This window comes from Gorilla gorilla, chromosome 1 (assembly GCF_029281585.2).
Source record: "Gorilla gorilla gorilla isolate KB3781 chromosome 1, NHGRI_mGorGor1-v2.1_pri, whole genome shotgun sequence".
NCBI lineage: Eukaryota > Metazoa > Chordata > Mammalia > Primates > Hominidae > Gorilla > Gorilla gorilla.
The window spans coordinates 123,719,477-123,742,847 of NC_073224.2; the positions used below are offsets into that span (position 1 = coordinate 123,719,477).

Consider the following 23,371-nt stretch of genomic DNA (forward strand, 5'->3'; position numbering starts at 1 on the left):
TTTTATAAGGCCAGTTGGACCCCAGGGTGGTGCCGTGCCAGGTATAACGCCAGAAGCTTTCCATCATACTTTAAGACTCTAGTGAGGGGATTTGAGCCAGAGCCAAGACTAGGATTTAGTGAGCTATACGATTGGAGGTTTCACTGCCTCCTTCTAAAGCCAATTGATTCCACTAGTGTTTACCCTTTTTGAACATCAGCTGTGACTGGCTGATTTTTTAAGATCACTATCCACACCCTCTCAAACATTAGAACAATGAATTGCCCAGTTAAAGTTGTATATTTTCTCAATTCCAGAGGAAAGAAAATGACTACTACATGTGTGTGATTTTGTCCCTGGGAGCATCTATGAAATATGCAGCATTCTCTTTGTAGCTGGGAAATCACTTTAAAAATACTATCTCTAATTCATCTTTATGTTTTCAACAGGGAGTTTGTTATTCCCGTTTCCCAGATGGAGTAACTGAGAGCAGAGTCGGGAGACAGCTTGCTCAGGGACCTAGAACAACAGAATGATTTGGTGGTGGGGCCAAGATTGAGTTATTTCCTGCCCCTCAATCCATTGCAACCCAGGAATGACCTTTCTGGGCAATGTTAGAAACATGACCATATGAAATGGAGAATTTAGATTACAATTCCCTGGACCATATCCAGGACGCTAAAATGAGTGTGTTGCACTTGTGAAATGCATTCTAAGAATTGTTTACTGTTCTGAATGTAATTTAGGATGAAGCAGATCTTCTATGGAGGCTCCAGGCTAATCCCAGCTTCCGTCCCCACCCAAGCCCTGTGGACAATGACTTGCAATCCATGTCAACAAAGATTTAACCCTTACAGTGTGCAGGGGACTGCTGGGCTGGATGTTTATAAACAAACCAAGATAAGACGGAACCGCCCTTGAAAGAATGGCATGAGGATGAATACAAAAATGAAATGTCAGGCCCCAGCCTGTACATAAACAGCCTTGTATATGTAAGTGGCATGTCCCATGCTCCAGCTGACCTATCAGGAAGCCTAGGGACAGTAGCAATACTTTTAGCAGCTGTGGCAGGCCTCCTCTCTGCATTCTAGAGTGGCTCCCACTTCCCGGCAATTTCAAATGACTCCTTATTTCAGGCTGCTTCTCTTGCCCTGGGACTTGGCCTTGTTGTTTGCGCTTTGGTTTTCTCTGCATTTTGTTCTCAAGGCCTCGGGTTTGGACTCACCCCTCTGGCACACCCTCCTCCCAACTCCACCATTCTTCTAAGCCAAAACTGATCTGAGGTCCCCTTTTAAAAAATTTGGCACAATTTAACAGACGTGTTGAGTGTCCAAGAGATACAAGGTTGCTACACTAGAATTTGCATATCACTCAATAACAAGAATGATACTGTTTTCAAGGAATTTATAATTTAATAGAGAGGATGAGAAAAGAACTCATTGGGTTTCTTTCAAAAAAAATGGAGGAAAAATACCTCTTGGCCACATGCATATTTGAACAAAGGCAGAAGCTTGCCCAAATTCTTTCTAGAAATAACTGTGTTGGTTGAAGGTGGGCGGAAAAGAGAATAAAGGCATGCTAAACATAGGATGTATTTTAGTTCCATGGTGGACTGAATGAAAACATTTACAGATGTTGATACATGTTTGCTTGCTTTTTCAATTACAATGAAGCAAAGTTCTATCAACAGATGTTGCCCAGGGCCAATGCAGAGAGAACCAACCATAGAGAAAGAGAGCATTAAGATTATTGTATTAGTCAGTTTGGGCTGCCATAAAAAATACTAGCCTAGGTGGCTTAAACAACATAAATTTATTTTCCCACAGTGTTGGAAGCTGGAAGTCCAAGATCAAAGTGTCAGCATGGTTGGTTTCTCGTGAGGGTGTCTTCCTGGCTTGTAGACAGCACCAACATGCTGCAACCTCCCATCGCAGGGAGAGAGACAGCACAAGAGAGAGCAAGCACTCTGGTGTCTCTTCTCATAAGGGCACCAATCCCATTATGAAGGCCCCACTCTCAGGACTTCATGTAACACTAATTACCTCCCAGAGGCTCCACTTCCAAAAACCATCATATCATGGGCTAGGACTTTAGCATGTGAATTTTGGGTGGACAGAATTCAGTCCATGGCAGACATATAAATGATTTTGTCAAATTTCAAATCAAAGCTAAATTTTCTCTAAGATTATACTGCTTAGCATGGAATTAAATGAAATAATATATCTGAAATGCTCAGAAAAGTGTCAAGTCCATAATACAGACTACATCAAGATTTGCTAATGTTTTTGAAATCCTATTTGAGATAATTTTAAACACCAGAAATCTATAGAACTATTCTTGTAAATTACTTATTTATGTTGGTATCATTATCACCTTAGTATTCTTACCAAAATATCTGGGAGGACAGTTAACTTTTCACTTCCCATTTTATATGTGCAGCCTTCAGTAGTAAGATAATTAAGTTGTATGGGAGATTTAGAAAAACTGTACTTGCAATTTTAATGGCCTTTACTTAATTTTTTAACAGCATTGAAAGAAAGGTATTATGATGACCCTTGCCCTAATTTAAAATGAGAAAACCTGGGCTCAAAGGGATTAAATGTTCAAGGTCACCTAGCAATGTAGCAATGAAGAGGCAGTGTCTGTACTCCACCCAGGTCACCTCCCACCATGGTCAATGCCCTTCTTCATCCGTAGATGCCTTTTTAGAAAATAAAACCCATCCTCTTGAGGATCACTGGACAGTGCGCTACCTAGTGGAACAAAGACCAACCAGATGCTTCAGCAGTGATAGCAAACTAGGTATGGACTAATATGTAGTATTAATGAACACATCCCCCACACATATTTTCACACACATTATTCACCTGTGCCCTGAATAGCTGCCCATAATCCAGATACTGCAGAAACAGGGAGCAGGAACACCAAATTCCTTGACTTCAGAAGGCATTATCCAGAAATAAGACAGAAAACATCTGAATAGAGCTATGAGCCAGCAGCATTCATTTTTTCCTGCCCTCCCTTCATCTGCATCCTCCTCCGCTACCAAGCCCAATAGATAACACTCTCTAAGCTGGGTAGAGAGAAGAGAGTTGAAGAGGAAATATGAGGATCTGATGCAGTGTAGAAGTTGTGTATTTTTCCAATCTTTCCCCTCATGGTCAGATGACAGATGCAGATGTGTCTGGTGGGAATACACCAAGAAACCCCTTTTAAATTTTGGGACTTGAGAATGGAGAGGACTGTGTCTTGCTCCCTGCATGAAATCCAGAAAGATGCAAGCCTGACCTGTTGTTATAGATCAACAGTGGAGAGGAAATGGTGTCCTGACATAATGAAGCCAGAGGCTACCCTGTGTTTCCTATACCCTTGAAGGGGTGTGAATGGCCATATGAAAACACCCAAGGCCTTGAGTGAGACACAAAAGCTATCTGGTTTGGGGCAAGCCCATGGGGTCTTGGGGCCAGCACAAGGGAACATCGTGTCAGAAAAATGCAGCCCAGCGAGGACAGGACTGCTTAGATTCTAGGAGAACACAGCTGCATATTGGAGGGTTGCTGGTAAATGGGAGGGTAACTTGGGTGGATACAGGACAGGGTACATCTGAAGCAGTAGGTTAACAAAGCACCAAGACAAACTGAGGCTGAGAAGAAGGTGTCAAGCCTACCTCCTCCCCTGTCACCCAACACTATGTTGGTCAAGTGTGAGAAGAGCCAGACATTAGTGGCTGAAGGTCCTCTTCCTATTAAAACAAAGACCAACCAAGGATAAGGAGAATGTGGGAGAAGAAACTCTTGACTGTAACTTGGTTATATTAAATAATAATTGCCCATAATGACTGGGAAAACGGTGAATTTACTGGGTTTACCCTGAACCCCAAAGTACAATGTTAATAATTATTTTTGGTCTGGGTATGGTGGCTTATGCCTGTAATCTCAGCACTTTGGGAGGCCAAGGTGGGAGGATCACTTGAGGTCAGGAGTTAAAGACCAGCCTGGCCAATATGGTGAAACCTTGTCTCTACCAAAAAAATGTAGAAAAATTAGCCAGGTTTGGTGGCATGCCCCTGTAATCTCAGCTACTTGGAAGGCAGAGGGAAAAGAATGCCTTGAGCCTGGGGAGTGGAGGTTGCAATGAGCCAAGGTTGCACCACTGCACTCCAAACTGGGCAACAGGGCAAGACTCTGTCTCAAATAATAATAATAATAAATAATTACATTAATTTTTCTCTTTCAATGTAATGAGTATTCAAGATAGAGGGTAAGGCCAAAAACAAGAAGAGTAAAGAAAGGTACTTTTTTGCCTACCTTTATCTGTGTTTTGTGAATGACTAGTTGCTATATTAGCTATTGTTTTATGCCAAGTACTTTATACATATCATCTCATCTAATCATAATAAATTTATGAGGTATTCATTACTGTCCCCATTATCTGAAATGGAAGAGACTCAGTTATCTACCCCTGGTCAGTTTTAATCATCAACAAAGCCAGGATTTTTATCTGCATCTATATGAATCCAAAACATACATTCCTGGGATTGGAGGGGAGAGATTTTCCAATACATCATTTGTACCTCTGTCTTTTAAGCCACTTCCTACTTGGCCCTTTAGAAATGCAAATATAGTCTTTTTCCTCCCCTTCACCAGACACTCTCTATAAGGCAAGTTTATCTATGTTGCTTAGATACTCCAGAAAGGAACTCTCACCCACCAGGAGAAAGCCTCAAGAGAAAACAGTTGATTTACAACCCAAAGTCCCACTACAAAAACTCTCTCCCACCTGGGGAGTTTTTGGCCTAGTCCTGCCCACAAAGGCACCAGCAGTCACCAGTTCCACAGCTCAGTAGATAAAGCACCAGAGCTAGCACTTGGATGCCCTCCTACCTGCTGACTTCCTCCCCTGTGTGCCTTCCCCTTTAAAAGTACCCGGTTTCTGCCCCACAAGAAAAGTGGTACTTTTTCCCCTAAACTGGCTTTGGATTAAATCACTTTCTTTATACCAGACCTCAGTCTTGTTAATTGGACTCTGCAAGCCACATCTACATATCCTCTCTACACAAAAGCATATTGATATTCCCAAAGCACTGAATTCCTTTCCCCTCCTTCTTTACAGGTGTGCATAAAAGCACTAACTCCTGATAGAATAGACTTCAGCTTTCAAAGCTGTCCTTTCCTTTAGTAGAGATGAGCAGATAGGGTAGGCTAAGAGGGCTTCACAGGCCCTGGAGAGCAAACAAGACTATTAAACTTGTGGGAGCAAGCCCTTTAAAAGGTCTGTAAGACCAGCAGTTCTTTCTTCACTCATTAAACATGTTTGCTCATTACCTATGTGACTTCAGACTTTGGACAGTGTGAGAACATGGAAGAGATATGCTGGCTGACCTCACATGTTTGGGGAAGGGGGAGCACTGTACACAGCAGAATATCTCTTGTTCTCAAATCATCCTCCTCTAAACACATAGCCAACTGTAACTGCACAATGCGTTCACCTTGCCTGCTACCTAGACAGAACGGATTTGTCAAGACAGTGGAATTGCAATGGAGAAAGAGTAATTCATGCAGAGCCGGCTATGTGGGAGACCAGAGTTTTATTATTACTCAAATCAGTCTCGCCGAGCATTTGGGGATCAGAGTTTTTAAAGAATTTTGTAGGTAGGGGCTTGGAAAGTGGGGACTGCTGGTTGGTCAGGATGGAGATGGAATCATAGTGGGTTGAAGTTAGGTTTTCTTAATGTCTTCTGTTCCTGGGTGTAATGGCAGAACTAGTTGGGCCAGATTACAGGCCTGGGAGGTGTCAGCTGATTCATCGAGTGCGGGGTCTGCAAAATATCTCAAGTGTTGAATTTAGGTTTTACAATAGTGATGTTACCCCCAGGAGCAATTTGGGGAGGTTCAGACTCTTGGAGCCAGAGGCTGCATGAGCCCTAAATTGTAATTTCTAATCTTGTAGCTAATTTGTTAGTCCTGCAAAGGCAGACTGGGCCTCAGACAAGAAGGGGGTCTTTTCGGGAAAGGGCTGTTATCAATTTTGTTTCAGAGTCAAACCGTGAATTGAAATCCTTCCCAAAGTTAGTTCCACCTATGCCCAGGAATGAATGACAGCTTAAGGGTTGGAAGCAAGATAGAGTCAGTCAGGTCTGATTTCTTTCACTTTTATAATTTCCTCAATTATAATTTTGCAAAGGCAGTTTCAAAACCAGCACCACTGTTTTCCTATCATCAGATTGCCCATAGTGCTATAAGAAAAAGGGATTCCTCACCTGAACAAGAGACAAAAATCAAAAAATCATTGCCTTGATTGGATGCAGCCTTGGGGGTTACATTTTCATTTCATACCTAATCTTTGGAAATGAGAGAGAAAGGGTAATTCCAAAACTGATTTTGGGGAAGGAGAGAAACAATCATACTTCAAATCCCCCTCATTCACAATATCGACAATTTTCCAAGTAGGAATCGTGAACCCAGAAAATCTGAGAGAGGTCTCAGTTAATTTAGAAAGTTTATTTGCCAAAGTTGAGGATGCACCTGTGACATAGCCTCAGGAAGTCCTGACAACACATGCCCAAGGTGGCCGGGGCACAGCTTGGTTTTATACATTTTAGGGAAACATGAGACATCAATCAATATATGTAAGAAGTACATTCGTTCCATTCAGAAAAGTAGAGACAACTCAAAGCAAGCCCCCTTTACCCTATGGGCTTCCAGGTCACAGGTAGGTGAGAGACAGATGGTTGCATTCTTTTGAGTTTCTGATAAGTCTTTCCAAAGAAGGCAATCAGAATATGCATCTATCTCTGAGCAGAGAAATGACTTTGAATAGAATGAGAGACAGATTTGTCCTGAGAGTTCCCAGCTTGAAGGGGCTGCAGACATTTTCCTTTCACATTTCCCCTCTTTTCTATTTAAAAATCTTTTGGAGAAAGCATTTTAGAAGAAAATGAGTCTCTGGCCTCAGATTTCATCTGATCTCTCAAGGCTAGGACTGTTTATTCCTAGATGGGTAGGTCCCAAAAGCTTATTTTTAGCAGGCTGTGAAGTCTCATGTCCTATGAAGAGAAAATTGGGGGAAGAAGGGAGAAAAACAACAATAAACAAAAGAACAATCCTGGAAAAATGTATATCAGCCACATTACTCTGAAGTCCATATATTAGTAGGCAGGTATGCAAGTGGCTTATGTATGCAAATAGGTTGCTGTTATTTTCTTCTGAAGTTTAAGTTGTCTGGCTTCAGTTCACAGGGTTTTAAGAAAGCAAAATTTAGTTTTCAGTGACTCCAAATTAGGAAAACTTGAAAAAAAAGAACGAAAAATAATTGAAAACATTAATTTGAAGACTTGTAGCCAAGAAAAATTAGAATTCAGTTCAAACTGTAGAAAATAATAAAACTTGAAAAAAACATTAGGCAAGACCACAATCTAACAACAGGGGTACTATAGTTTTGAAACATAATTTTTCTCTCTCCAACTTCCCATTTGTACTGAAGACAAATTATGGCAGAACAGGTTTGCTTTATTATACTTTTATTATACTTGGCCTAATTATTTGTATATAATGTGGCAATTATATATATGTGTGTGTGTGTGTGTGTATATATAACATAGGCTTTTAAATTGGCTTTGATGGAACTTGTTCATAAGAAGAGTCTCAGATGAGACTTTTTAAAGCCAAACCAGGCATGGATTTTGTCATCAAATATCTATGAGTTGGGTTAATTTGCTCTCCTCTTGAGGTTTCAAGATAAACCTGGGGCTTCTGGGCCTGTCGGAAAGTGACATTCATTACTTACCACAAGTCAGAAACCCTGTACAGGGACTGTGTACACAAAATATGAGGCCAGTTTTTCCAAGGGCTTTATTGGATCCATAAGTCAAGTTTGATTCCTTAAAAAAAAGCACAACATTCTAGTCAAAGCCTTGGTGAAATAACGTTTCTCCAGTTGTTTCCTGTTACAAATGAAAACAGATTCTTATTGCACTTTTGCAAATAACTGTATTGCCATAAGTTAAAAATACTCACAAATAGTTTCCACAGTCTGAAGAAATCAGGTAGAGAGAAACAAATATGCTCCAAATTTTGTTCATAGGAATATACTGAGTTGTTAGAAGCTGTCAATAGCATAAAATAAAGGTATTAAGACTCTGAAAAACAAAACAAAGGATCAGCAAACGTTTTAAGCAAAAAAGTCAAAAAGATTAGTTCAGTCCATGTAGTATATTCCTGTTCTTCTTGATATTCATGAACATTTTAGCTGTCCATGAGTCCTGAAAGTTTTTCCTCTATTCTGATATCACAGTCTCCAAAGTTATCGGAAACCCGCATTCAAGAGCACGTGTTAGAGTTTTATAGCTGATTATAGAACCACCTTATTTATTTATTTATTTATTTATTTTATTTTTTTTTTTTTTTGAGACGGAGTCTGGCTCTGTCACCCAGGCTGGAGTGCAGTGGCATGATCTCTGCTCACTGCAAGCTCCTCCTCCCAGGTTCATGCCATTCTCCTGCCTCAGCCTCCCAAGTAGCTGGGACTACAGGTGCTATAAAACCACCTTCTAAATAGGACCAAAACAACAATTGTCCGTGGATGACAAAAACTTTTAGGGCAGCCACAGTCAAAGACACAATTGACAAGGAAATTTGTTACCTCTGTAGCACACAATAATTTTAACATAACAATTATGATTATTACTGATAGTGTACACTAAGTTATATCAGAATTATAGGAGTTTCCTATAATTTTGGAACTATTAACAATAACCTATTTATACAAATATAGCCCAAAGGAAACCAAATACCATTTCATATTTGACAATGCTTCCTGTGTAATTTTTGTGTCAAATAAGCCAAATTATGTGGTATTTTTTGGACTTTAGGGAACCTAATATCTTAAAGAATTAATTAGGTCATAAAAAGACATAATTATCATTTGATTTTGGACAGTTTGTCAAACATCAAAGGTTTTAAACATTTGATATCATAAAATAGGGTCACAGGTCATAGTAAAATAAGTCATTCATTTAACCAAAGTGATAACTCAAAGATTTAAAAAAAAAACACAGACAAAAGTCTTTATTCTTTGAGAGAGAAGGCTTAATTTTCCAAACAATAAGCCCTAATAAAAACAGTATGAAGCCAATTAATTTTTTCAAAATTTTATAATCTGTAAAATTTTAATCTTGACTGTAAGATATAGCTTCCATAAGCCTTTTATAACCTTTATAACCTTTATATAGTTGTTGGTTAATGCTTCAAGAAACCCTTGTTAATCTGACACAGGGGTCCATGTGTTGGTCTTGCAGAAGTATGCCTTTAACATTAATGATTAACTTATAGAGAAACAGAACTTATTTAATCTTTCAAAATCAACCCTTACAATCTTATGTGTCCACCTCTCCCTCAATAGTGCCTGGGCCTTGAGGAGTTGAATAGCTTTAATTTATTGCCCCATGTGTCAGGAATGCATTTTATTTTGGTTGGCATCTTCTATTGGGCCTGAAGATGAGGCTTTAATTGCTGTCAGTGTTTAAGATTTAGCAGGACTTGGTGTCCTTTTTAGACCCAGGAGTCAAAAGCCTGTAACTCAATATCACAGGGGCTTTAAAAGTACGTACAGGAAGATACATGGATGTAATAACCTTAATTAAAAAAAAAGTTGTCTAATTTTTTTTTCCTAAGCAAACCAAAACTTAATGACAATATGACAGCTGGATCATATTAAAGTTTTTTTTTTAAATATAAAGCCTCTTATTGTGACTTATGCAGACCGTTCATGAAATGCTTGGACTTTCCGGTTTGTCCTGGACATCTCTCTTTCTTAAACAACCAGTTATTTAATTATTTTATTTTAAAACTGCATTTACCATACAAGATTCTTTCTCATATAAAATTATTTCTCTTTAAGTTTTCTTATCACAGAACGAACCTCTTTATTGTTATGACTTTCTTTACATCTCTTTTTATTTTCTGGTTCTTTTTATTTTGTTTTATATACAACCTTTAAATAAGCTTTGAATTAGATAAAACTTATTCACCTTTCTCTTAAAAAAGGACACCCCCCTTTTTTTTTTTTAGCAAGAATGTTTTCCTACAATATATGTTTATTGGAAAATACCCAAAAAAATAAAGTATCTATTATTTAATTTAATATAACTTTATATTCTAAATTATGACCAGTTTGTCTACAGGTGTTTATCCCATTACATTTATCTAATTATTTTGTTTTAATTTTTTACCTAGATTATTTATTAAAATTGTGATAGTCATGATTTAAAGTGATAAAACCACCATTTCAAAATTATAACAAAGACAGTGAAAAAAAGATTTGACCTAATTGACTCCATCTTGCTGTTAACCTCCAAGCTATCCTTGTTCATTTGTAGGCACAGGCCAAATTAACTTTAGGAGGAAGTTAGTTTATAGTTTAGCTTTGAAACAAACAGTCCTTACCCAAAACAAACATCCTTATTGCCTGTGGACTAGACTGCCTAAAGCCACAAGATTAGAATTCATAGTAATCTTACTAAATTTAAGATGCAGCTATTTTCATTAAACCATTATCAATGTCTTATTTATTAAAAATTACAAAAGCAATGATCATTCTGTTTGGGGCCGGGTTTATAGTTTTGTAACCCCTGTGCCAAATTTTGACACCTTATAGTATTTTGCAGGGATGAGAATGAAATTGCTTGACTAATAAATGCAAATAAAAAATGTATGCTGGCAATTCTTAAGACATTTTTCATATTACTTTACCAGTAATTTTAAAGCTAGCTTATTTATTAAAGATTTTACTTAAGTCACATAAACTTGAAAAAGTATTTGACTAGTCTTTGCTTTTTTAGTATCTGATTTAGGCACTTTTATTTTTTTTAAGCCAATTAATTAGAGCTCTTTTTTTTTTAGTAGTGAAACATTGTGTACACACACATAAATACAGAGACATATTAGGCATGCCGATAAAAGTACATTTTATAGATTCATAAAAACATTTTTTTCCTATCTTAGAATTTCAGATTCTTGATAACCTGTTTTACCACCCTGGGCAGTTGTCAGCTAAATAGCCTTAAATTTGCATATTGAAGGAAGCTGTTCATGTGAAAGTCAAATAGCAAAATTTACATGGTAAGATGCAGAGAGAAAAAGTTTGGATTATATAAATTATAGAGGCCTTTTAAATATATACATACACACGTACACACACACATGAAGTTCCTACAGCTTTTACTTCAGAACTTTTAGCCATGAGATAAATACAAATTTACCAGCTTGCAAAAAGAACTTCTTGGGTCTAAACAGTGGTTTTCATCTTAATGGAAATATAATAGCAGATTTAGAGCAGGCAGAAAAGAAAAACAGAGAAAAATAGGACTTAGGAACTCCATAGTTTGCAGGTCAACCTTAGGGCTCTTTTTTCTTATGTAAATGTGCACAAAGACCACATTATTTCCATTTTACATAAACTTTGGCTAGTAGAGGTGCCATAAAACCTATGGAGTGCTCAAAAGGGGGTCATTCTCCTTGTTTTCTCCTCATTCTTAGATTGTTTCCTGCCTTTTTTTTTTTTTAAAAAAGGAGGAACTGAGCTATGGTCTAGGGTTTTTGTGTGGTGGATCAATAGGTGCTGCTTGTGGGCAGGAAGCCACAGTGTGTCACCACTGAGTCATTTCCACCCTTTTACATGTCTCAGTTTCTCTCTCCAAAGGTCTATGACCTCATAGAGGGCTCAAAACGCTGGGTGATCAGCCCTTATATGCATTTCCTGGATGAGCCATTTTTAAAATTAATTTTTGTGGGGATTTCCCTGCAGGGCTACTTCACATCATGGAGGGGTCAACTCCCATGAGGCCTTGGTCACCCAGGGACACCCTTTGACTGGGAGGAGCAAAATGCCCTTTCCTTCAGAGCTGAGAAAGCTCAGTCTCTCATTAACATATGAAAACAACAGTTCAGTTCCTCATGCAAATGCACACAGACAAACCAAATTAAAATTAAATTAGGGAGAAAAAGCAATAGTGAAGACCCTTTAGAATGCTTCTCCAAACTACAATTAGGATCCTTAAACAACAGCTTTAGACAGGAACAAACAACAACAAAAACCCCAACAATATGATCACTGAGCCCTCTAATGGTAAGGAGAAATTAAGACCAGCTTGTTGTTAACCTTAACTTTAGCCAAGACAAGCTCCAATTCAGTTACTTACCTAGAGATGGGTCTCAGGCTGAAGACTGCTCTCTAGCATCCTAGAAGAAGGGAAAAAAACAAAACAAAAAAACTCATCTTCCTTGTTGGAAGCCAGCTCAAACTCCATAAAGGAGTTACCTGCCCTCCATCATCATGGAAGCAGGAAAAACTTGCCTTCCTTGTGTTGGAAGCAAGTAAAACTCCAAAAAACAAAGAGGAGTTGTACAGCAAAATAAACTTTAGATCTCAACCAAATTTTGGGAGATCAGGGATTCTCTGGAGGGGGTGCACTCAGACCTCAGCAAATTGTCCTATTGGTTTGAGCCATAAAGTTAGTTTGTGCTGGTACCAAGCCCTGACAGGAGATTTGTGGAAGGTCAGGGGCATGTCCACTCAGAATCCCCCATGGTTACCAAAATGTGAACCCAGAAAATCTGAGACAGGTCTCAGTTAATTTAGAAAGTTTATTTTGCCAAGGCTGAGGATGCGCCAGTTCCTCATACAGCTTCAGGAAGTCCTGATGACATGTGCCCAAGGTGATTGGGGCACAGCTTGGTTTTATACATTTTAGGGCAACATGACACATCAACCAACATATGTAAGATGTACATTAGTTCCATCCAGCAAGGCCCTCCCCCCTCCAACCTTGGGGGCTTACGGGTCACAGGTAGGTGAGAGACAAATGATTGCATTCTTTTGATTTCCTAATAAGTCTTTCCAAAGGAGGCAATCAGAATATGCATCTATCTCTGTGAGCAGAGGGGCAACTTTGAATAGAATGGGAGACAGTAGTGCCCTGAGTAGTGCCCAGCTTGAAGGGGCCCAAGATATTTTCCTTTCACCAAATCTTGACACTTTCTTCAATATAACTATAAACTTTGGAAAATCAGAAAGAAAAAGGAGAATGAAAGGAAAAAGAGGAGAGTGGCAGCGATAGATGGGGGGGATTCATTTGTGAGTGGTTTTCATTTGTACATGAAATTGTCTGTATCACTAATTCAGGGTGCCTATTTAACTATCTCTCTATTAAATTTTCCATTTAACCCTGATAAAAGAAAAACCTCAGCTGAATTAAATTTAAAGGAATTTAATTGAGAAATGAATGATTCCCAAATCAGGCAGCCTCCTGAGCCAGAATAGGCTTTAAGACTCCAGCACAGCACATGGTGGAAGAAGATTTATGGACAGAAAAAAAAGGAAGGTGACATATGGAAAACAGAAATGAGGCACAAAAAGCTGGATTGGTTATAGCTCAGCGTTTTCCATATTTGAACACAGTTCAAATAGTTGGCCACATTTCATTGGCCAAAACTCAGTGACTGGCACAAGTGTAGGCTACGGTCTGTTTACGCCTTCACTTATTAGAGTTCATGATGTATAGAGAAACCTTTAGGTTGAACTTAAAATATGTAAGGAGGCAGCTTTAGGCTAAACTTATTTGAACAACTCATAGCTTATGCATGTATTATCAGGAAATTGAGAATCTTATTTTTGAATTCTTCTCCCCCGCATCTCAATCATACCCTCAGATTGTCCAAGAGTTCCAAGAACTTACACATTATCTTCTAGTGAAAGAATTGAACATTTTCCAGATCTACTAATCACTGTAGGCCCTACAGAAGTTGACAGCTACCCTTGGCTTCTGATGTTAAGATGGCCTTGCTTAGGTCACTGTAGTTCTCCATGCAATGATTACAACACTTTTAAGCTCACATTTCCTTACTCGGCCATCATTCTCCAGAGCACTGTTAAAGCAAAGTAAATATGGCCTGAGAAGGACTCTGTACTTCTATATTTGAGTCCTTGTGGATGAACTGTAACCTAGCTTAATAGGCAGACAAGATTGAAAACTTAGGAGTGTGTACCTGTAATAATAGCTGAGTTTTGACCACTCCCAGTGGCCATACCTCAACCTCTCCTACGCTGCTAAGTGTTCAAACTGTGCTCAAGTAAGGCAAATGCCAACCTGTAATGAATCCAGCTGTGCCTGTACCTCACTTCTGATTTCCATACATCACTTTCCTTTTTTGTCTATAAATTTGTTCTGACCATGGGTCATCCCTGTAGTCTCTCTGAATCTGCTGTGATTCTCGGGGCTGCCAAATTCACGAATTGTTCATTGCTCAATTAAACTCCTTTAAATTTAATTCAGCTGAAGTTTTTCTTTTAACAGCACAAACATTGGTGCCTAGGTGCTTGTGTCTGGAGGACCTCTCACTATGAACCTTATGATGTGTGCCCAAAACTACCCTCCTCTACTCTGACAGATTGCATCTTTAGTCAGTTCTCCATCCCTCCTTATATCCATGTCCTTTGCCACGTAACTTTGAAGTTTCTCTACTAAAGGGGCAGAGTGGCTAGCTGTGGTGGCTCATGCCTATAATCCCAATACTTTGAGAGGCTAAGGCGAAAGGATTGCTTGAGCCCAAGAGTTTGAGACCAGACTGGGCAACATAGTGAGACCTCATCTCTACAGAAAATACAAAAATTAGCCAGGCATGGTGGCATGCACCTGTATTCCCAGCTACTCAGGAGGCTGAGGTGGGAAGATCAATTGAGCCTAGGAGGTCAAGGCTGCAGTTAGCTGTAACCATCCACTGCACTCCAGCTTGGGCAATAGAGTGAGACCCTGTCTCAAAACAAGGATAGCAGGGAGGGGCAGAATATATTTTCCCACTCTTAAATTTGGACTTGGCCATGTGACTTGCCTTGGCCAATAGAAAAAGTTGAAAATAGTGTGTTAGTTCTATGGCTGAGCCTTAAGAAGCCTCATGTATATTTGACTGCAGAACTCAGCTGAGCCACTGCAGTCAAGGACAGCCTAGATCAACTGAGCTCCAGCAAACCCGCACACATTTGAATGAGCCTATTGGAAATCATCAGAGCCTTGCTGCTGAGCCTAGCAAATATCAGCCAACCCTTAGTCAACTAAAAGACTTCTTAGCAAAATAGTGTTTATTGGTTTTGCCACTGATATTTTGTGGTTGTTTGTTTTACAGCATTAGTGTGGTCACTGTTAATTGGTCCACGGACTATCACTCTGTGTTGAGCCCAGGCCATCATGATTCCCCCTTTCCTCAATATAATTTAGTTTTCAGGGAGTTTATTGGTCTTCCCTATCCCTGGCCTTGGTTAGGGGCTCCCCTAGCCTACCTCCTATGGATCATTATAACTTTGGTCCTTGGAACACAGGACTGAGATCTCAGCTCCTGTTTTCCCAGAAGCCCTCTTCATCATTCTGCAAAAACGTCGTAGCCCCTTGCCAGAGCTTCCCTTCCCAAGGAGATAGGCAAGTTTGTGAAGGCTCAAATATCAGAAAGTCTATTTATATCCTTCTCCCAGAAATGATAATCTGATCAGCCAATTCTTATGTAACTCACAGGTATTTTTCAGGCTATGCCTTTATAGAGCCTTGGAAGCTTCTCTGTCTAGAAAAAAGTCTCCAATAATACACTGTATTATATATATGTGTCATGGTGTGGCACTCTACTACACATACAATAGTCCCCCCTTATTCGCAGTCCACTGTTTCAGCTACCTGTGGTCAACTACAGTCTGAAAATAGTAAATGGAAAATTTCAGAAATGAACAATTCCTAAGTTTTAGATTGCATGTCATTCTGACTAATGTGATTAAATCTCATGCCACCCCGTCCATACTGCCCATGATGTGAATCATGCCTTTGTTCAGCATATCCATTCTGTACATGCTACCCACCGGTTAGTCACTTAGCAGCTGTCTCAGTTACCAGATGGAAAAACACAGTATATAAAGGGTTTGGTACTATCTGCAGTTTTAGGCATCCACTGGGAAGTCTTAATATATATGCTCCACAGATAAAGGGAAACTGCTGTATAATTGTAGGGTAGTGATTTTATGAACTTGTTTTACATTTAAGAAAAATGAAGCAGAGAAATGTTATATGTCTCCCCAAAATTCAAACACCTAAGGAAAGACAGAACTAGGATCAGAACTAAAATTTTCAAGTTCTCCATTCAGTTTGCTTGATGCTTAAACCATGTTAGGGTGTCTAAGGAATCCCAATAAATAGCTCTCCTCTTTGCCTATGTTCTGTACAAATTGAAAAAGGACTGGCAAATGGAAAACCAAAATATCCTTTGTTTCTGGTAGAGGCCAGGTTGGAGGATGTGGCAATCTGTTAGCCAAGTTGGCCTGCCTGTACTGAACCCCAATAAAGAAAAACCCTCCCCTAGAAGAGCAAACTAAAACGCTTTCTCTCTGTGAGCAACTCACTCCTAATAGGAAGGAACATGGAGCCGAGCATGCCCAGATGTATCAGTCAGGTAAGATAATCCATTCACCCTGGAAGGGTGAGCAATGGAGAGGAGGAGGACAGGAGTAACGCTAAATGAGCTCCCTTTAACAAAAGGAAACATCATGAGTTGGGTAAAAATATTCTTACAATATGCCAAATTTATTTAATGTCAACCTAAGTGAGGCCTCGTTTGAAAAGTCCACATCTCACCCATCCAACTTCCATTAAGCCAGATAGATATGCCTTCTGCCCCTCTGTTAACAAAGGCAATAGCAATTTTTCAAGCCTTAAACTCTGAAGTACTGTAAAGTAGAGTGGAATGGAGTGTATGCTAAACCATCCTGAAATCACACCACCATATTCAACTATTAGTTCTGCCTCTGTATAAAATTGACCTGACTGACCCTGACAAAACAAAAACCTCTCTGTGTTTTGTCAATTTGTCAACTAATAAGAAACTACCTCAATTATAATATGGTTGTCATTTCTCATTCCATTCCCACCTTCAGATGTAGTATTCTTTTTCTTTTTTTTTTTTTTTAAGACGGAGTCTCTCTCTGTTGCCCAGGCTGGAGTGCAGTGGTGTGAACTTAGCTCACTGCAACCTCCACCTCCTGGGTTCAAGCAATTTTCCTGCCTCAGCCTCCAGAGTAGCTAGGATTACAGATGCATGCCACCATGCCCAGCTACTTTTTGTATTTTTAGTAGAGACAGGGTTTCTCCATGTTGACCAGGTTGGTCTCAAACTCCTGACCTCAGGTGATCTGCCCACCTCTGCCTCCCAAAGTGCTGGGATTACAGGCTCCAGCTACCACACCTGGCTGATAGTAGTATTCTTTTAAGCCCAAACAAATTTATCTTCTAGAAAAATTATCTGTTAGAAGAATCTGGATTTTAAATAGGTTGTCATCTTAGCATATTCCCAATTCATTACCAAATCCAGTTGCTTATTAGCTTCTTGTAGGCAATGCACGGTGCACAGTGAACATTTATACTATAAGAATTCATAGATGGATTCCCCAAACCAAGGCAGCAAAGATTACTGATTGTCAAAGCCTTTTATAAAATAGGTGGAGAGAAGGAATGGTTCTCATCATGTCCTGTCTCCACCATCTTGATTCATCTACAGTAAAAAGGGGGGAGGGTATGGGTGTGGAAATACGTTAGATGTGTGTGTTGATGTGTGTGTGTGTTTGTGTGCATGTGTCTGTGTGTGTGTGTCTGTGTGCGTGTGTTTCAAATTGCATCTTTTGGCTACATCTCCAGTGAGATGATTAAAGAACTTTAGCTCTTTGCAACCAGCCCAGCCAAAAGTTTGACTAGGCTTCACTTTCCCAATATGGTTCTCATTTACTTTCAGCCTTATTCATTTATTATTTGTCTTTCAGAGAAAAAGGCAGCAAGAAAAATCAACCTTGAGGTTCGTTAATTAGGCCTGCATTCTTGTTGATATATTTCAGGAAAACAATTGGTAACTTTTGTCCTACTCTCTGGAGAACCTTATAATGTGGTTCTATTCATTCATCAGGGCTCAGTGAAGCTTTGAGGCCCACTCCTGTTTGGTGATCCTTAAATCCTTTTACATATGGAATTGTGGACCCTGTATCAGTTTTTAAAACTAATCTTTCTCCCTGCAGAGCTTCAGCAAGCAACCACTAGGATAATGTTAAAGATCTTCAGTGGTAAGAAGACAAGGAGCAAAGATTTTTATCTTACTTTGTGATTTCCATAATTAAAAAAAAAAAGAAAGAAAAGGTAAGCACTAGCTCTCTCACTGCCCTCACTCACAAATACCAAGCATTCTAATTCTGATTTCCTGTTTACTTGGTATATGAGATCCTGACCCATCTTAAACTTGGTTTCATTTGTCATGATAAACAAAAATAAAGGCAGGAAACTGTGGGGAGATTTTCCCAAATGTGGAACCAGATAGAGTCAGGAAAAGAAGTCATATATGTGCCTTCTCATCTCTTTCCTCTTCACATTTATGCCTCTGGACAAAAGACTGACATGGTTCAGTCATTTTATCCAAGCCCCTTTTGTCATTTTCACCAAAATAAGATATTCAGGCTGGGATTCCCTAAGTAAGAACGGATGCTTAAATAAAAAGTTCTCTATCTAATTATTTAATTATTCTGCTCAAGGAAATAGTCTGGGTGTTGTAGGAACTCAGAGATGAACTTGTAATCTTTATAAAAGGAGCCCACATACAGGTCACAACAGAACAGACATGGAACAGAAAAGGAGAGGTTGAAAGGGATGGGGAGGAGGGGAGATTAAATATGCTCCTTATGATACTGATATCGCTTGGTTTAAGTGACTCCTTCTTCACACATCATCACAATTCTAAACCACTTCTTCTCTAGCAATGCAGCCAGGTGAAACAGGGTTAGGGTGAACAGCCACAGAACGACCCCATCTCCCTGAGGGCATATGTGGGACAGATCAAAGGTCAGTTCATCTTGCTTTGACAGGGTGTTGGGATAGCCCTGACTAAAGTGTCCTGTGCAACTAGAAGCATAGACTTTCCATCTGCTAAGATGAAGAAACTTGCAGGGTTGAATCCTGGGCCACTCCAAAGTTGAGAAGTCAGGAAAATGAGGAGGGATCAGCAGAGGAGACTGAGAAAGAGCAGCCAGTGAGGTGAGAGGAGAACCAAGAGATAATTATGTCCTAAAGACCAAGTGAAGAAGCGTTTCCAGAAGGTAATGACAACCTATCTCAGATGCTATTGACAGCCCAAGATGAGAAGTAAGAATTAAACCCTGGATTTAGGGATGACTTTGAACTGCAAGCATGCTCACCACATGGTATCCTGTCCATGAGTCTCAGTTCTTTGGTGGCACCAGTTTTTGAAACTATGGGGTTCTTTCCTCCAGTGACTGCCTTGCTGGACACTGCTCAATTCCAACTGCCCTACCACCAGCCACTTGCCAGTTTAAGAGCTTCGAGACCCAGGTCATCATGTCATTGTTTAGCATGTCAGAAAAACATACTAAGCAGCTTCACTTTTTTGTTTTTGTTTTGTTTTGTTTTGTTTGGAGACAGGGTCCTGCTCTGTCACCCAGACTGAAGTGCTATGGCATGGACATGGCTCACTGCAGGCTTGACCTCCCTGGCTCAATGTATCCGCCTACCTCAGCCTCCCAAGCAGCTGGTACTACAGGAGTGCACCACCACATTGGTCTAATTTTTATTTTTGTTTTTTGTAGAGACGAGGTCTTGCCACATTGCTCAGGCTGGTCTTGAACTCCTGGACTCAAGCAATTCTTCCACTGTAGCCTCCTGAGGTGGCAGGATTACAGCATGAGCCACCATGCCTGGCCTCAGTCACACTTTGGAAAAGAAGACTATGGGTCTACATGTTCATTTTGTGGTTGAATTATAACCAACACTCCACTCTGTCTGCCTCCACTCTGCTTTTCCCATGCCTGTACTTAAATGCTTCTCAGAATTTTTAATGTACTTCCCTGCCTTTTGCCATAGATTTTATACTCACTGAGAACCAATGTTCTGCCATATTCATCTCTTTATCTTTCACACTCACACCTAGTGCCTTACAAGTTGCTTTTAGCCAAAGTCACAGGAAACCTGACTCACATGGATGTCAAGGGTAGTTATTACCTTGTATAATAAGAAGTCCTAGGTTATGGTGCCTCCAGGATTGGTTAGCGTAGCTCCTCAGTGGCATCTCCAAGGGCTCAGTGTGGCTCTTTTTCCTCTGCCATCCTCAGCATGCAGGCTCCTGTTAGAAATGCTTCTTCCCCAGTGCTGTAAAGAAATAGCACTTGAACATAAATTTTAACTTCCTCAGCAAGGCCATTTTTACTTTCCGCAGAAAGGGTACACTCGCCAGCAGTTTTGCCACAAAAGTACACTGAACAAAGGAGACAGGGTCATTTATAACTTTACGCGTCCACCCTACTGCTGTGTCCGGTGTCTGTTGTCTGGAAGGGGACCTCACATTCTGTATTTGTCCTGATCGGCTAGCAACTTAGAACTTTTCAAAAGAGGCAAAGGCAGAGGATAACAAAGGAAGGAGGAAGTAACTTGTGGAATGCTGAGAAAGGTAAAAACACCTTCAAATAAGGAATAGGAACAGGTATGACCTAATGCTTGCTTGGACCAGTATAAGCATGCCAGGGTGAATATTTAGGCTAAATTGTGGGAGCTAAGAACATAAAGTACATTGATTTCCTTGTTACAGCTAGCAAATATTTAAGAACGTTAGCACAGGTCTTTGAATAAATTTTGCTCCTAAGAGAAGTTACTATTTATTCCTAATTAGATGGGGAGGAAAGTCTTTGAAGACTTTCTTTTGAACCTCTACTTTACTTTTTAAACTCCCAACCCCAGTGAACTCTCCTCACAGTCATGAGCCTGCTGTTACCTGCAGACATGGCAGTCTCTAGGGATGGCCCTTTGTAGGTAGGAACAAGGAAATCTTTCTCAGAAGCTCCCAGGCAGACATCCCCTTGTATTCATTGGTGGAACAGAGTACCATGCCCATCCCTCAACCAGGCACTGGCATAGGAAATAGGCTTCCCATGATGAAGACTAATCAGGTTTTACCCCTGAGTAATGGGATCAACTTTTCTAAGCAGGCACTTGAGTAATGGGATCAACTTTTCCAAACACATGGTTCAGTGGAAGAAAGTGAATACCTGGAAAAAATCAGGTTCTGGCCGGATGTGGTGGCTCATGCCTGTAATCCCAGCACTTTGGGAGGCTGAGGTGGGCGGATCACGAGGTCAGGAGATCGAGACCATCCTGACTAACACAGTGAAACCCTACTAAAAATACAAAAAATTATCTGGGCGTGGTGGCACATGCCTCTAGTCCCAGTTACTGGGGAGGCTGAAGCAGTAGAATCGCTCAAACCTGGGAGGCAGAGGTTGCAGTGAGCTGAGATCACACTACTGCACTCCAGCCTGGGTGACAGAGTGAGACTCCATCTTAAAAAAAAAAAAAATTCAGGGTTCTACTACCAAGGAAGAAGTTGGAGAAGGATGGGGATTGGGGGATAAATTTGGTGTGTGCAACCTATAGGGTCTAATAAAATAACACATGATAGCAATGTCTATTGAATTTCACCTCACCTTAGATTGAATTATTTCATCAGTTCTAGGAACAGAGCTGTGAGAAGGTGGGATCTGGGTCAGAAAGGCTTTGCTGGGGAGAAGGAATAAAACACACAGGAAAGACTGAGAGCCTGAGGCCTCACGCAGCTGAAGAGCCAACGGGATGTGAAGTCTCAGCAGGGAGGAGCTGAAAGCCAACCCAGAAATGCATCTATATACCAAGCACTGCCTTAGGATATTCACACACATTATCCTATTGAATCTTCATAAGAGCCCTTCAAATATACACAGTATTATTCTCCTATTACAAATGAAGAAATCAAGGCTCAGAGGAGCTGGTGGCTTACAAGGGTCACCTAGCTAGTGAGTAGCAGAGAGAATTATATTGGCTGCTGACAGTGGCTGCAACCTTCTCTATATGGTCCAAGTTTCTAAGGAATCATAGGAATGCAGACCTCAGCCAAACAAATACTCTGTTATTATCTGAGGCTTTGGGTCCCCAACATCCAAGAAGTCTCCTGGCAAGATGGGTCACTAATGAGCAGTGACATTTTAGCGGGGGTAGGAAGATTGGAGTGTTAGGAATGGGGAAGCTAAAAGCAAATTTACAAAACCCAATTGGCTAAAAATAAGGTAGCTAAAAATCAGTTTTGTAAAATCATTCATTTGCTGAATTATTAATTTTCCAAACTAGTACTTACTAAATTCTTGTTGATGTTAGCTGCTCCTAGAGTTTGTAGCAATTCATGTTGTTTGTGACAGTTTCAACAGACTTTGCACAACTTTTCTACATTTGGTTTCCCAGAGGCTTTGCCACAGCCAGAAGAACTAAGTACCATAGAAGAATTCTGCATATGAGAGAGCTTTGTACATGTAATCCTTGACGGAAGAATGGCCTCCGCTTTCAGAGAAGTTTGAGTGCATGGCTTAGGGAGGGATTCCAGGAAGCAGTGAGGAGTGGCCATGCAGGCAGCCAATGATGCTGAATCAGCCAGAACTGTGCATGCAGGGACATGTGTGGCAGCCCCTACAGGCAAGCCAGGGCTAGATGTTGAAGAATCCTAAATGTCAAGTTAGTGAGTTTGAAATTCCCAGGAGGTGCTGAGGAATCACTGAGTGCTATAGTGCCAAGAGTGTAGACGATACCTGCAACAGTGCCTGGCACACAAGAGGCACCCAGTATGAGCTCACTGAATGAATAGCTCACCTTAGGATGCTCCAGGTTCTTCTGCTTCCACATAAACAACAAGGCTGTAAGCATCCTCCTCTTTGAAGCAGAAGGCTATTACACTGATAGTAGTTCTGCTCTCAGTAGGTAGAGGCCACAGCTGAATCTTTTGTATTAGGGTATAAGACTGCTAAAAGTTGGTATATTATTATTTAATTATCATCATCACTATTATTTGATAAGTAGCCATGCTGCAGAATGGTGCCTGGGAAGTGCTGGGGCCCTAACTCAGAGACTGATGGCTCAAAACCATCCTCTGCTCCTAATGTTTAAAACCTCATGGTGGGAGAACTAGTTATTGTATTAAAATTAAGGTATTCAAGGAGTTATATAAAGCAATGCATATTATAATCTCAGTTTTATTATCTTCTTTCCCAATCATTTGTCTATTGAGGTACTAGAAACAAGAGTACGAGAATGTTTAGAATGTGTTTAGTTTCGTTGAATTTGAACACTAGAACAAGAGTGCTAGAATCTCAGTGAAAACTGAGGCTGGCACCTTCCTGGCTGTGTGATCTTGAGTGAGCTTCTTATCCTTTCTGGCCTTCTGCTTCCTCAGCTGTAAAACCCATAGCACCTACCACAGGATGTTGTTCTGGAGGTCAAATGACACTATGCATGTGATGTTTG

General features: G+C 40.2%; 1 long non-coding RNA gene across 1 annotated transcript; it reads right to left on the reverse strand.

Moving 5' to 3' along the window:
* Nucleotides 1-7,769: 7,769 nt before the first annotated feature.
* LOC129525426 (uncharacterized) lies at nt 7,770-20,339 on the reverse strand. Its single transcript, XR_008669727.2, has 4 exons — nt 20,057-20,339; nt 12,176-12,215; nt 7,995-8,083; nt 7,770-7,858 (listed from the first exon to the last, which is right to left on the reverse strand). It is a non-coding gene; the product is annotated as an uncharacterized lncRNA (long non-coding RNA).
* Between the last annotated feature and the right edge of the window lie 3,032 nt (nt 20,340-23,371).